Raw genomic sequence first — 13107 nt, forward strand, 5'->3', positions numbered from 1 at the left:
ACTCCGTTTTTAAATTGTCCTAAAATTGTTGAGAGAATTGCTTTAAAACTTAACTGTTACCATGTTGTTAGTCGCTTTGGTTAAAAATCCATCAGCCAAATGTAATGTAATGTAATGTAATGATGTGTCCTCATGCACGTGCATGTGATTGGACGCTGGTGCACTCTCCACAAACACCTCGTCTGGTGATAACTGTTCACAGCACATGCAAGGGAGACTCCATGCCACCCACCCAGTTGGAATGCAGTGCATGCAATTAGTGGCGATTGCAGGCGGAGCTGGGGGCTGGGGGCCAGAGAAGAAGTTGGAACTGGGGGTTGGGGACTGGGATGGAGGCCTGGGAGGTGCCTCCGGAGTCAGTAGGGAGAAGGGAGAGGGTCCTGCACTGAAAAGGGTGGGGGTAGGGTGGTGTGTGTGAGTGTATATTTGTGTGTGTGTGTATGTGTGTGTGTGTGGGGGGGGGGGGGGGGTTAAGAGGTGGATGCATATGGGTGGTAAAAGGGGGTGCTCCTCTGATTCAACAAAAAGGAGAAAACGAGAACAGACTGGCAGTTCCACACCTCCCACCAACAAGTAATTCTTGGTTCCTTCCCTCACAGTCATCAATACCCATCAATGAAAACTGGCCTCCAGACCTCCTTTTGGGATGAGGAGAGGGGGGTTGTGTGCTGTGAAACCCAGCAAGGGTAATCCAGGGGAAAGGAAAGGAAATGGTTGTCTGAAACAGGGTGTTTGTTTTTAAACATGTTTTAAAATGTATGAAAATGACAAAAATACCAAATAAGTTTAATTTAATTTAATTACAAGCAAAAAATAAAAAAACATCAACAAAAATATATATCATTTTCAGCAATTATATGACTAATAAAGGTATCAAAATTTGGTAAGAGAAGGTAAAAATGTACATGTGTAAGATTACTGCAGTGTAAGATAATTACAGTTTTTGGTGTAAATATTTCCTGGAATATATCTGCCCTCGTGCTTTATTAAGATCGGGTTACAATAACAATAAAATTCTTACATGTTGAATTAATGTTTTCATTCAATTTGATTGATTTTGAATTACCATATCTTGATATAAAAATAAAAAAGTAAAACAATAGACACGTTGGACATATGGTGACATGTTTGTTTTGGTATAATCTGACTAACCATAACTGCCCTGTAATATTTAGCTAGAATAACCATTGAATTCTTCTTTAACCTTTAAATACATTGTAGTTTCTGGTAGCTCTGCATGTGAAAATAGTATATAAATTACATTATATTTGTATTAATATGTCAATAAATATTACAAGTAATTGAGCTATGCAGAGAATGTTATTAGTACATCATTCATTAAAGCTAAGACCTTTCCACAAACCTTATACTTGGGGCAAATCCAAGTATACTATGAAGGGCTACTCTCCAGATTAGGAAAGGAAATGATAAAGGCTTCCCTTTACTGTGCAATTAAAAACTCAAATGGTAAGAGTAGTGTGTAAGGGCTGGGGGCCACATGGGTTGACCCCACACACTGAAGGTGTGCCAGTGGCCACGTCACGTGACTGCAGATGGGTGGAGATTTTGAAAGGGGAAAAAAAACTCCAGTGATCTCAGCGCCTGCTGCCAAAAGCTAGCCGGAATGTTTTTGACAGAAAATAGGTGACTGCATTCATGAACACTTTTGGACATGATACAGATAGATAGACTGGGAGATGATGGCTACTGAATCCGCGTGCTTGCATTTCGTGTAAGAGATGTGTCAAAAGTGACACAGAACTTCTGAGCTCTATATTGCCTACACGGGAACTCACTAAAAATGCGTTCTGTTCTCTGCAGCCAGAGAGGGAAGTGGAAATGGAATTTGTGTATGGCCCATTCACACCCTTTCTCATAACTGATATAAGTACCGAATCTTATCAACTGATCTTGCATGGGGCCTTTCAGCATGAGAAAAAAACGTTTGTCAATATCGATACAGGTTACAGATCACAATTCGACTGTTTCTATATGCGTCTATTTGCTCTATATGCGTAATTGCGCGCGTATTACCAAGTATTACAATACTACCATAGTACCATCAATCACACAGGATTTGTATGATTTTTGTAAAGGGTCTAGATTTATTTGAACCCAACCCGCAGTCCTCAAATTAATTAGACTACGTCATTAATATTATATATTATATTCTAACACATGTAAGATCTCATGTCACTCATGTGGTAGTACCCCCCCCCCAAAAAAAAACACACACACACACACACAAGAGAGAGAGAGAGAGAGAGAGAGAGAGAGAGAGAGAAGAGCTCTCTTCGTCTCAACAAACAAGTAACATGGTCCCTCCTTCATTTTCGCTCAACTCATACATCTATATGTCAGAAGAGAAGAGAATAAAAGAAAAGACATGAGACAAGACTAGAAGAGACGAGACGAGAAGGGAACATATATCAGCGCGAAAGGGTATCCTCAATGCTTTCCTTGCATATTAAGTTCACGCTTTGCTCTGGATCAAACACTCTGCCGATTAGCTGCACAATCAGGTCCCAGCCGCAAACGGGGAGAGGATGGTGGCGAAAGGCGGGTTCTTTTCCGTTGGACAATGCCATTATTTGAGCTCCATTGGCCAGGAATGCTGAATTTCACAGGCCGCTGCCCTCCTCCAGGCGTCAACCAGAGCTTCTCCAGGCTCCCCCTTTCCACCATGCTTCTTATTGAGAAATGCGGTCCATAGATAGGCTACATGTACCTATGCCATTGCAAAAGCGTTCGCCCCTTTCACACATATTCATGGGAAAAATACCGTCGTATCAGAGAGGAGTTACAAAATACTTTATATATAATACTTTATAATACTCATATTTTTATCTCATATTATAGGGCGACCAGAAGATTTTAGAAGACAACCCATGAGTTCTTTGAGTTAGATTATTTAGACTACTTTGATTTGTTGCGCCGACAACCAATAGAAAATAATCAGGAAAAAAGCAGTCTCCATCCAATCCTACCATAGGCTGATTAAAAAATGTGCTCTTAAGATTTAAGAGGGCAACACATATAAGGGGCTAAAGTATTTAGTTTTTTTCCCCCATCACTTTGAAATTTACTGTAAATATTAAAGTAAACAATCTTTGGAAATCTCTGTGCGTCGTTTGGTTAAGCAGATAGATATTGCAATTTGCGCACCGTCGAACGTCGTTTACAAATATTAGTCTGTGGTTTCCATTTTGCGCGCAAAAGATACATTACTAGAAATTTGTGAATGGAAGGGTTGTATATGAGTGCTCATTGTTAAACTAAAAGTATACTGTGACGCTCATTGGTATGTGACCAATCATGAACGTGATAAGATAGTTAAATACCTCAAAGTTCAACCAATGATTCGTCAAGCGGCAAAGACTAGCGCAGAAAAGGACCAATCGGAGAAATGCATGCAAATAAGGAATTTGCTTCTGCAAGAGCTGAATGTCAACTAGTCAAAGATGGAGTCTGGAACTAGGAGGCCGCCAGGCTGAACTACACTTTTATTGTAAAATCGCTACGAAGACAGAATGTGTTTTCTCTTGGACAACACAAACAAAGGCTGGATAAATGCGGCGAGACAAGCGAGAAACGTCCACGGCGCTATAGGCAATCGGCCCAACTTTTCTTTTTGTCGTTTTTTCTGCTTTCAAGGATTGTCCCTCCCTTGGCCAGGTACCATTCATGAAATTTGGGGGTCCTCTCTCCGTTTGTGAGTAGCATCCGGGTGATTGGGTGAAAATGGCGGGAGCTGAAGGCTAAATAAGGCAATTGACTGAGGTATGGTGGAAAAGGTAATTGTCTGAGGTACAGTTTTCGGTGTTGGGGACTGACTGGTCAGAGGGAGGCGTTGCATTCGCCCCTCAGACAGTGGTTCCCGCAGAACATCGAACTGAAAACCCTGGAGATGGACTATCATTTTATTACTGTGGTGTGAACCTTGGGAGTAGTTATCATAGCAAGACGTCATATCACTAGTCTAATTGTCCAGTTTTACATGCTTGAGTCTTTCGTGCGTGCGTACTCTCGTGCGTGTGTGTGTGTGTGTGTGTGTGTGTGTGTGCGTGCGCGCGCGTGCGTGCGTGTGTGTATGTGCTCTCTCTCTCCCTCTCTCTGTGTGTGTGTAAGAGAGAGAAAGATTGTGTGTGAGTGTGCAAGAGAGTATCCTATCTTCCTTAAACTGGCACACTTCTAAATCTCACCAAATCGGCATTTCTGGAATAAAACCATATCTTTCAATCAACTTGAAACGAGCCTGTTGTATAGTATGGAGGAGGTCCATACTACTGCATAATGAATTGTTTCAGAGCAAATATATATTCTTGAGGCCCATCATCACAGTTGTGGGTGATCTATGTTTAAATAGAAGTCGGGGAATGAATTAGACGGGCAATTAAATCTGCGATATCCGTGCCACTGTACCTCTGTAGATGTTGGTGAGGTTCACGAGATTATACTAGCAGGCAAAATACAGTAACTTAATGACACTCTGCCGAAGTTTGTTGTTAGTTTGTTATTCTCTCTTTGAAGAACAGAGAAACTCAAATAGTGTCTGGCTCAAATTTTAAATGACATAGATGTGTTAAACATTGAAGATTACATCCCTGTCAAGCCTCCGCCCCCTCAGTATGTCTCCCAGCGAGGAGCGGGGTTTCAAATTGCCACTTTGGTAGAAGGGACAGGAATAGTGTGTATTAAATGATGAGGGTTTCGGTATAGGCAACTATGGTGGAATTTGCTCTTTGCCCTATATATTTTTTTCTCCTCCGACGTCTCGTTTGGAGAAGGCTCGTTGCTTACGAAACTAATACACCATTACTATTTTCAAAACAAATCCAAGTGTTTTATATTTTCAGCTGTAGGATTCGTCGGATTAAATAATGCTTGCCTTTTAAATAGCGTATAGTTTTGATTTGATTTTACAGTTCTGCAAGCAGGTTTATAGGCCATCTTTAAAAAGAGTAATTTAAACATTTAGACTTCGTAGTAGTACGACATCCTTGCATATTTTATATTGCAAAATGGAAATGAATAAATTTCAGCATTGGTTTGATCCTAGTTTAGTGATCAGGACAATATTCGGACGAAAGAGTGTTTTTATTTTATCCAACATTTTCTTCCTAGCCTATTGTTATTGATGAACTGTTTGGTTAGGCATGTAGGCCTACTGTAGCCTACTTTGCAATATACTTACGACTTCCTGGCGCATTGCCTATAATTTAGTCACTGATCCAAAATTATGTTGCTGTTTTTTTCTGTTGGCTTATAGTGGCCTGCTTTGTGATGTTGTCCATGGCCCTTTTTCTGTTGTACTACTGTGAAATCAGTTGAGCAGTGCAATATTAAAAGGGCATTGGCTAACAGTAATCTCTACTCCTACACAGGTACACTTCCCATCTAAATATATATGGACATCGCTAATTTCATACTGTGTATTGTTTTTCATATCTTGTTTGATTGTTGTATGTAGCATAGCCTACTCTATCTTCGCAGCACCTGGGCCCACTTGCAGATCAGGATTTCAACATCTGTTGTTTCAGGTTATAGCATTTCCTTGGACATTTTGTAACACAGAAATAGATAGCATTTTAAATGGCACAGAACAGTGTTAAACCGAAGGTAAATATAGCCCGATACGGTCAATGCTGCTAGAGAAGCACATCCACTGCTAACATCAAACATTTGAATACAGTTCAAGATTTTGTGATTTTGTGGCCTATTCCTATCACGGCACATGGCGACAGTTATGATAAGGCAGTATTCTGAGGATGTTTTGTTATCATTTGTAGGCTATTTCTGACAAACATGGGTGTCCTTCTCACAATAATATATCAGTAGCCTAGACTCACAACATGTTGTGTAGGTAAAAGATCTTTGTTGGATATGTTGTAAGGCTTTAATGCAGAAATGTATGTCTTTTAAGCTCTTTAACAATTTACCCTTCTATAGAGCTGAGGTCTGTTGCTTTGACGGTGTTGCACTACTGTTCCATTCACTCAAGCAGTGCAATGGTATTGTCATGGCATTCGGCCTTCGCCAGTAGGCAACTCACCTCAACCATAAAACATCTACAACTTAAGTTTGTCGTCAGGGGCGTGGGTGGAATTTCTCAGATTTTCTAAGTAAGCTATAAACCTATGTGTTTGGTCCCGATGTTGCTTTAGAATCAGCTCAACAGTTTCAGTTGGGTATGCTATGTCACCTTAACCCACAGGCCAACGACATCAACGTTGACTACTGAGCACAGTTTGTCCACAATGCTGGCAGTATTTTTTTTTTTAACTAGAAAAGGACGACAGACCACGCCTCTTTCAAAGGAACATTTTGTTCAGTTGAACTTCAGAGGTCATCTTCGTTTTCACTGCGAAAGACACGTGTGAGATTAAATAACACTGGAGATATGTTTAGAGAGCTTCCCAGATTATCATGTGTAGTGAAAGGTTGTGTGGCAGAATGCATGGCTTGCCATCAGTGACCAGTGATAGCAAAGTATATTTGTTTTCAATAGTTTTAGGCTATTGAGAAAAACTTTCCAGGCAGCCTGAAACAGTAACGCTATATTATTGAGTTAATTCAGAAGAAACTGAGTGAGGAATAATACCTGATTTGTTTATTAGATGTCCGCGACTCATTGGACCATACCAGTCATCTTACTAGGCCTATTCACTATTTTCAATGGCATAATAGTTATTTTAAAAACTGGCACATATAACAGTCATCAGAATTAATTATTTCGTGGTTATAATATGGACAGTAGGGCCTAATATTGGATAAGTATCAAAAACGTTTTTACGCATTGGACTTAAAATCATTGTGTTTATTTGTAAAAAAAAAAGAACTCATGATATATCTGCAGTAAACAGCTATTAAAATATGTCAATATATAGAGGACCACGTCCAACATAATCCAGCGACTACAAGGCTTTAGAGACCACACATCTATCAAAATAAGTGCACGTCAAAAGCCATTAATTCTGAACATCTCAATAATATTTCGTGACTTTTTATGGAGGAATCATTATACCTTTTTCTGAGCTCCACTAGTCAATAATATTTTAAGAAGTCATGGTATGGGTGGGGGGAGAGGTGAATTTCCTATTTGTGGAGGTCTGTGGGGGGATGGGAGTACTTTGTGGAATGCAGGGGGCAGGTTCCTCTCTCGGTTGGGAAGGAAGGAAAATAGCGTCTTGGATAAATTCCGCTGTTGGTGTCAATGGTCTGATGACCGAAGCATATGAGTGTTAAATTGACAGCTTATACTTAAGACCCATTATAAGAAAATTATCTGCATTAGAGAGAAAGAGAATGCGTGGTTGTGCTTTGTGTGTGTGAGAGAGAGAGCGTAAGAGAAAAAGAAAGAGAGAGAACAATATGCATTCGCGCCCGCCAATGTTTCAACTAACTCGCTCTTCAAGTCATCAGCATGTATGCCTAGGCCTCTAAACTGTCATCTCCGAAACAATTGTAGCCTATCGTGTCAAACCACAACAAGCGAACAGGCGTCAAAACTAGCTTTTTAAATATACCCATCAAAAAGACATCTGTTATGTAGGCTATTTTACTGTGCTTGGCCAGTATTCGGCTACCTAGCACGGTGGACATATAGCCTACTGGAGGACATGGCCTATTCGTTAAATCATTACGAGTTGCCTAATATAGCTGCGACCCTAACATAATTTAAATGGATATTATCTTTCACCAAACACACACGCAGTACATATAGAACTTTATAGGTTTGAAGCATATAGGTAGCACAGTGAACTGAATTGTAAATTAATGTTGAAGGAGCACGTTAACAGGAAAACTGTGGTTTTATTTTGGGGTGGCTTCGCATGCCCTCCCCCAGCTTCCTCTAATTCCAGATCCGGTTTCACTTAAAGGAGGGGGGATGGCAAGTAAATTCATGCAGTGGTCCTAAATAGGCTACGGAATCCCCCAAAAAACAAAACAAAAAAGACATCGTGTAGAAGCTTGTCGTATGCTTCAAGGCAGAAGTTGGAATGCATGGAATGGCAAGGCGGGGGTATACCCTTCATAGTGTGTGGAGGGAAAAATTACCAATCTTAGGCACCATAGCCAACTGGAATAGTAAACGTCTTTCCAAAAAATGTATGAAGCGTTCTGATTTAATTTCGTTGTAGGCTTCATTCTCAGCTATACCGGATATAGAATAGCAAACAAAAGTATTTCATAGTTTGTCTATGACATGAGTAGACAGGGTTCGACAGGTCATTAGGCTACTATGTTAATACTTTTCTGCATCTGCAGATATTCGCAAGCAGTAGCCTGATATACATTTGTGTGAGGAAGTTACTGTCACCGAATGGAAGGAAATGGGTTTCCAGTGTTAGGCGTGTTTGCCCAGTACGTTTCTAACGCCCAGATCAATTGCATTTGGACACAAGGTGAGCTGCAAACACATTTGTAACAAGGAATTATATGTGATATGACACTGAGTTTCCATTCTTTGACATATAACGTTTTCTTTTAGGAATTATGATGTGACTGTTTTATGTAATTAATGTTATGGTGTATGTTGGGGGTGCTTCAGTAAAAGAGATAGCATGTTTGAATTTATGGAACAGTAGCCTATGATGCTGTCTAACTCCTTGTAGACAAGACCCTATCAATATTGCCTCTGCTTTTTTGAATGTGAATGGAGTAGTGCAATATTGCTTATAGGGTCTTGTCTTTGAGGGATGACTGCAAAATATCATGTCATGATCTGGGTAGATATTAGCCTTTTCTGTTAGTAACCAAATGATTATTGTTTTTTAAATTAAATCATACAGGTGGAGGTAAAATAAAATCATGAGACAGATTATATAATCTCATCTAGATTTTCTGAGAGATATTGTCTCCTTTCAGATTTCTGTGAGAGAAGAGAATAGTTTAATCTGTGGATTTTTGTTGTTTGTAAATTGTTGATTATCCTGAAATCTTCTTGAACAGCACAGCATGTGGAGAATGACACCCAGGAGCATGTTTTTCTTTTTTCCTCATCTTTTAACTATCATTGCACTTTCAAAGTCACTAGTCACTGTAGTAGGCCTACTCTCTAGTGCATGGCGTCTGAATTACAAAGCGGGCGAAGTTCAAAGTGTGATTTATAAAGGTGTCAGGGGTCACCAGTGGCCTGTAGCTCCTTCGTTAAGGTCCAGTAAACATGCCAACACTTGATCCTGCTGTACATAATGTTCTCACTATAGTTGACTTTCAACGTTTAACAGGTAGCACAATTTTAGAATATTATAAGTTAATGAGATAGTTTTGCTGAGGTTTTATAAGCTATACTTACTGACCTAATTCATCTTCAGTGGGCTGATGGCAATTACAACACCAACTGCTCTGAAGTGTTAAGTAATACCAGAACTGGCTGTTATTGTTTCACATTTGTATTGATAAGACCGCTCTCCATCGCAGTTGTTAAGTTAAGTTTAGCTTGGTGTAAAACTGTATTTCTGTAAAAAACAAACAAACCAACAAACAAAAAATAAAACAGACAACCATTTAAAAAAACCTATTGCCTGACACTCTTTCCCTGTTGCACTACTGTGGGAGCAGTAGCAAGCAGTGCAATAAAGAAAGGGCATCAGTCAACCAGGTTCAACTACACTACAGTCTTCCACACATGCTATTGAAGCATACAATAGAATATCTTCATTTTGAGAAACTAAACCATGACTGAAGGATTTCCCATATCATGTATTATGTCCTCATGGACAATTTGGAATGAAACGGAATTTATTATTCCACGTAAAATGGTAGTAAGTAGTAGTAAGCAAGTAGTGGTTGATAGAAGGTTGTAACTTCTTCTGGAGGGCAACATGTTGCATAGGTCTTGCCATGGAATAGGCTGCAAGGGGAAACAACTTTGTGAATCAGCTCAATTCAGCTGCCATTTCATTTATTTGATGATTGATTAAATCACAAGCTGGCCTACATGAATAACACTTGAGCATATTAACACTATTACAGGGTCCATGTTTATCCTGTTTATTGTCACATTTAGTAAATTCTTTGAGCTGTGTCTGATAAAAGGAGTAGCTTAGCCTCCTGAAATAAGCAGGATAGTAAGAGAGGGTGGATGCCAGACAGTTTGAGCAGCTTTGCTCAGTCCTCTGCTCAAATGCTACATGTAACTATAGGCTACCATATGAGACATACAGTTTCTCTTTGAGGTTGCAGTTGGTTTTGATAAATCAAGTCATCTGTTAGGCTTTTGCGGAAGACCTCCGGGTATGGCGTCAGGCGTAAGGTATTCGTGTTCAGTGAATTAACCACTCCCACCCCCAAGTTGTTTGACGAACTGCCAATGCGTAAATAGGCTATCATTCACAGTAAAATATACTGAGATTACATTTTTCATCATTTGAAATTTCGCAGCTTTAGTCAGCCTCAATTTCCGGTGTAATCACAACTTCATGCACTTTAGGCTTTTCTTCAGACAAAAGACGAAAAGATCTTCAGCCTTACAAATGAGCCTATAGTAGTGGTAGTTCTCCATGGTAAGCATTGTGTTTATGGGCAACGGAGAATTTCCTTGAATTTCCCCTGGGGATCAATAAAGTATCTATCTATCTAGCTATCTATCTATCTATCTATCTGAGAAGGTATTAATTAGATCAATAGGCCTACATTGCCTAGCTTTAGCAACAAAACAACAAAAAGCACCACGGTGCATTTGGCCTGATTAGCGCATGCCCATCATTTGCTTGAGCCTCACTCAGGGTGCATCTATTGCTTTTGCTCATAATAGCCAGTTTATTTCGTTTAAATCTGTCTTCCAATATAGTCTGCAGTTGGGCTATTAAGCTAGGCTACTATAGATAGGCTATTCTTTTTAGGGCAACATTTAGGCCCATGGTCCTAGGCAGTAGCCTATCATGAACATCAGATGACTATAGCCTATAGCCTATGAATAACACAATCTTTAAATCTCACCCTGTGTAGGCTAGCCTAATGATTTGATCTGTGATTTTGATTTAATTAGAATACTGATCATATATAATATAGGCTATTATGTTGTAAGGCTATTATTATTGTTATTATTGTGGTGATTATTATTATTAGGCTACTAAGATAATGTGTTAACTTAGGGCACAACAGTCTTAGACCGATAGCCTATGGACATGGGGTAAACAAACCTATAGTTTAATATTTCTTCCCATAAATAAGATAATTCATACAACTTGCCCATGGACCGCCTACATTGAACGGAAGGGGCCAGATGATCGACATGCAGAACGTCGAACCAGAGTCCGCCACTTGCACGACGTTAAATTAGCCTGATATCTCTCGCAGACAGTCCACAATTTTGATTATTGTAGCGATTTAGCCTGATTTCACTACACGCAAACTATCCCATTATTTGATCTGCAAAACCTTTTACCTGATGCACTGAAATAAGTCCCTACGGCACATTCTATGGTGCTACTCCCTTGGTCGACATTGAGAACATCCAATTTAGGCCAGTTGGTTGATTTTATCAGTAGCTTATTCCCATCATTATAGCAATCAGACGGCTTATAGCACAGCGTCGTTGCACTAGATCTAGCCCAGATATGGAAAGTATCAAGCAAGGTCGGGGACATCCAAAGCTTTTTATTTCTAGGCCTAGGCCTATACCTATGCTTTTATCGCCATCTCCTGGTGGTCACTTCAATTCAGGACAACGCGAAGATACACAGGCAACAACGATGCGGCCTGTGTATCAGGCTACTTTTTCACGGTTGCAGACACAGGCTTACCCCAATAATGCTGTGAAGTAACAGTGTTGTAATGAGCCAGATTAACAACAACATTCAACATGTGGTCTTGCATCCATTTGCAGGAGAGGTGTCATGGAGAATAATGAGTGTAAAAAAACATTTTAGTTATTGGAGAGTTTCCTTTCCACACTGAAAGATCTTTTTAAGAGTTATCTTCAGTGTCCTGCCGGCGGGATGGTTACCCCACCTCCCCCCAACATTCTAAATCAATTGTATGCACCATATTGCTATGTAGCATAGTAGGCTACTGTTATACACCATTTCAAAGCTTTGACTCTTGGGAATCCAAAAATGACAACTTTTTTCATGTACAATCTGTATAGTGCGTTACATTCTCAGAATAATCTTATTATGTCTCAATTAAATTTGATCCAATTTCTCAGTTGTGTTTCTAAGTGATATCAAGTGACCGAGGGCTGAAATGTGGTCAGTTCAGAGATGCTTGTAATCAGTCAGAAAGTACAGAGTGATGTAACTCTGTACATCACACAGTTATTTTGACTCTTTCCTACAAAAACTAGAGGTTCTCAGCTTTCTATAGAGGTCCAACATTTGATGGTAGGCCGCAAAAGAGGTGAGAGGTGGGAACAATGCCCTTGTAAATAGGCACAGTGCAATTTCAGGCAAAAACGTTATAGTATTGAGATCAATGTGGTTAATTCATACCTCAAAATAAACCCACATCAATTACCTCCACCATTTTGTTTGATGTAGCCTAGTGGAGAAAATCATTTGCACTTGCATGAACTAAATGCAGTAGGCCTAATTTCTGTAGCCTACTCTGATTATGAAAATCCTGTTTGATCCTGTTTGTTTGTAGGTTTTATTTGATTTTATGTGACAAACTTTTCTTTAGAAAACAAGCCCCTTTCAAAAAACGTGGAGGTGCAGAAAGTCTCTTTTCATTTAAGGAATTAGACTATCTTCATAATATGTGCAGAATATTCTGAATAAGGAGTTACGTTTAAGAGAATGATTTGCAAGCTTGTTGTATGTTAGCCTACCTACAATGTAAGTCCATGGTTGTAATGAGCAAATAAAGATGTACAATCAAACCCCCATCCTCACATTGTTTTTTTTTTTCTTATCTGGATGTTTTACAAACATTGTTTTATACCTTAAAAGGACAAATCCGGCGATTTTTCACATGGGCCTACAGTAGGCTACGTCGCTGCTAGAAAAAAAACCGATTTTTTTTACCTAGATGGAGTTGCTGCAACCAACAGTAGCCGGTCAGCTCTGGGGACATGAACATCAGGGTTGTGCACAATTCGAATTGCAATTCTGCTTCCTGATTGCTACCTCAATTGAAATGCAATAAGTGAAATTCAAGAAT

Source organism: Alosa alosa, chromosome 5 (genome assembly GCF_017589495.1).
Source record: "Alosa alosa isolate M-15738 ecotype Scorff River chromosome 5, AALO_Geno_1.1, whole genome shotgun sequence".
NCBI classification, from domain to species: domain Eukaryota; kingdom Metazoa; phylum Chordata; class Actinopteri; order Clupeiformes; family Clupeidae; genus Alosa; species Alosa alosa.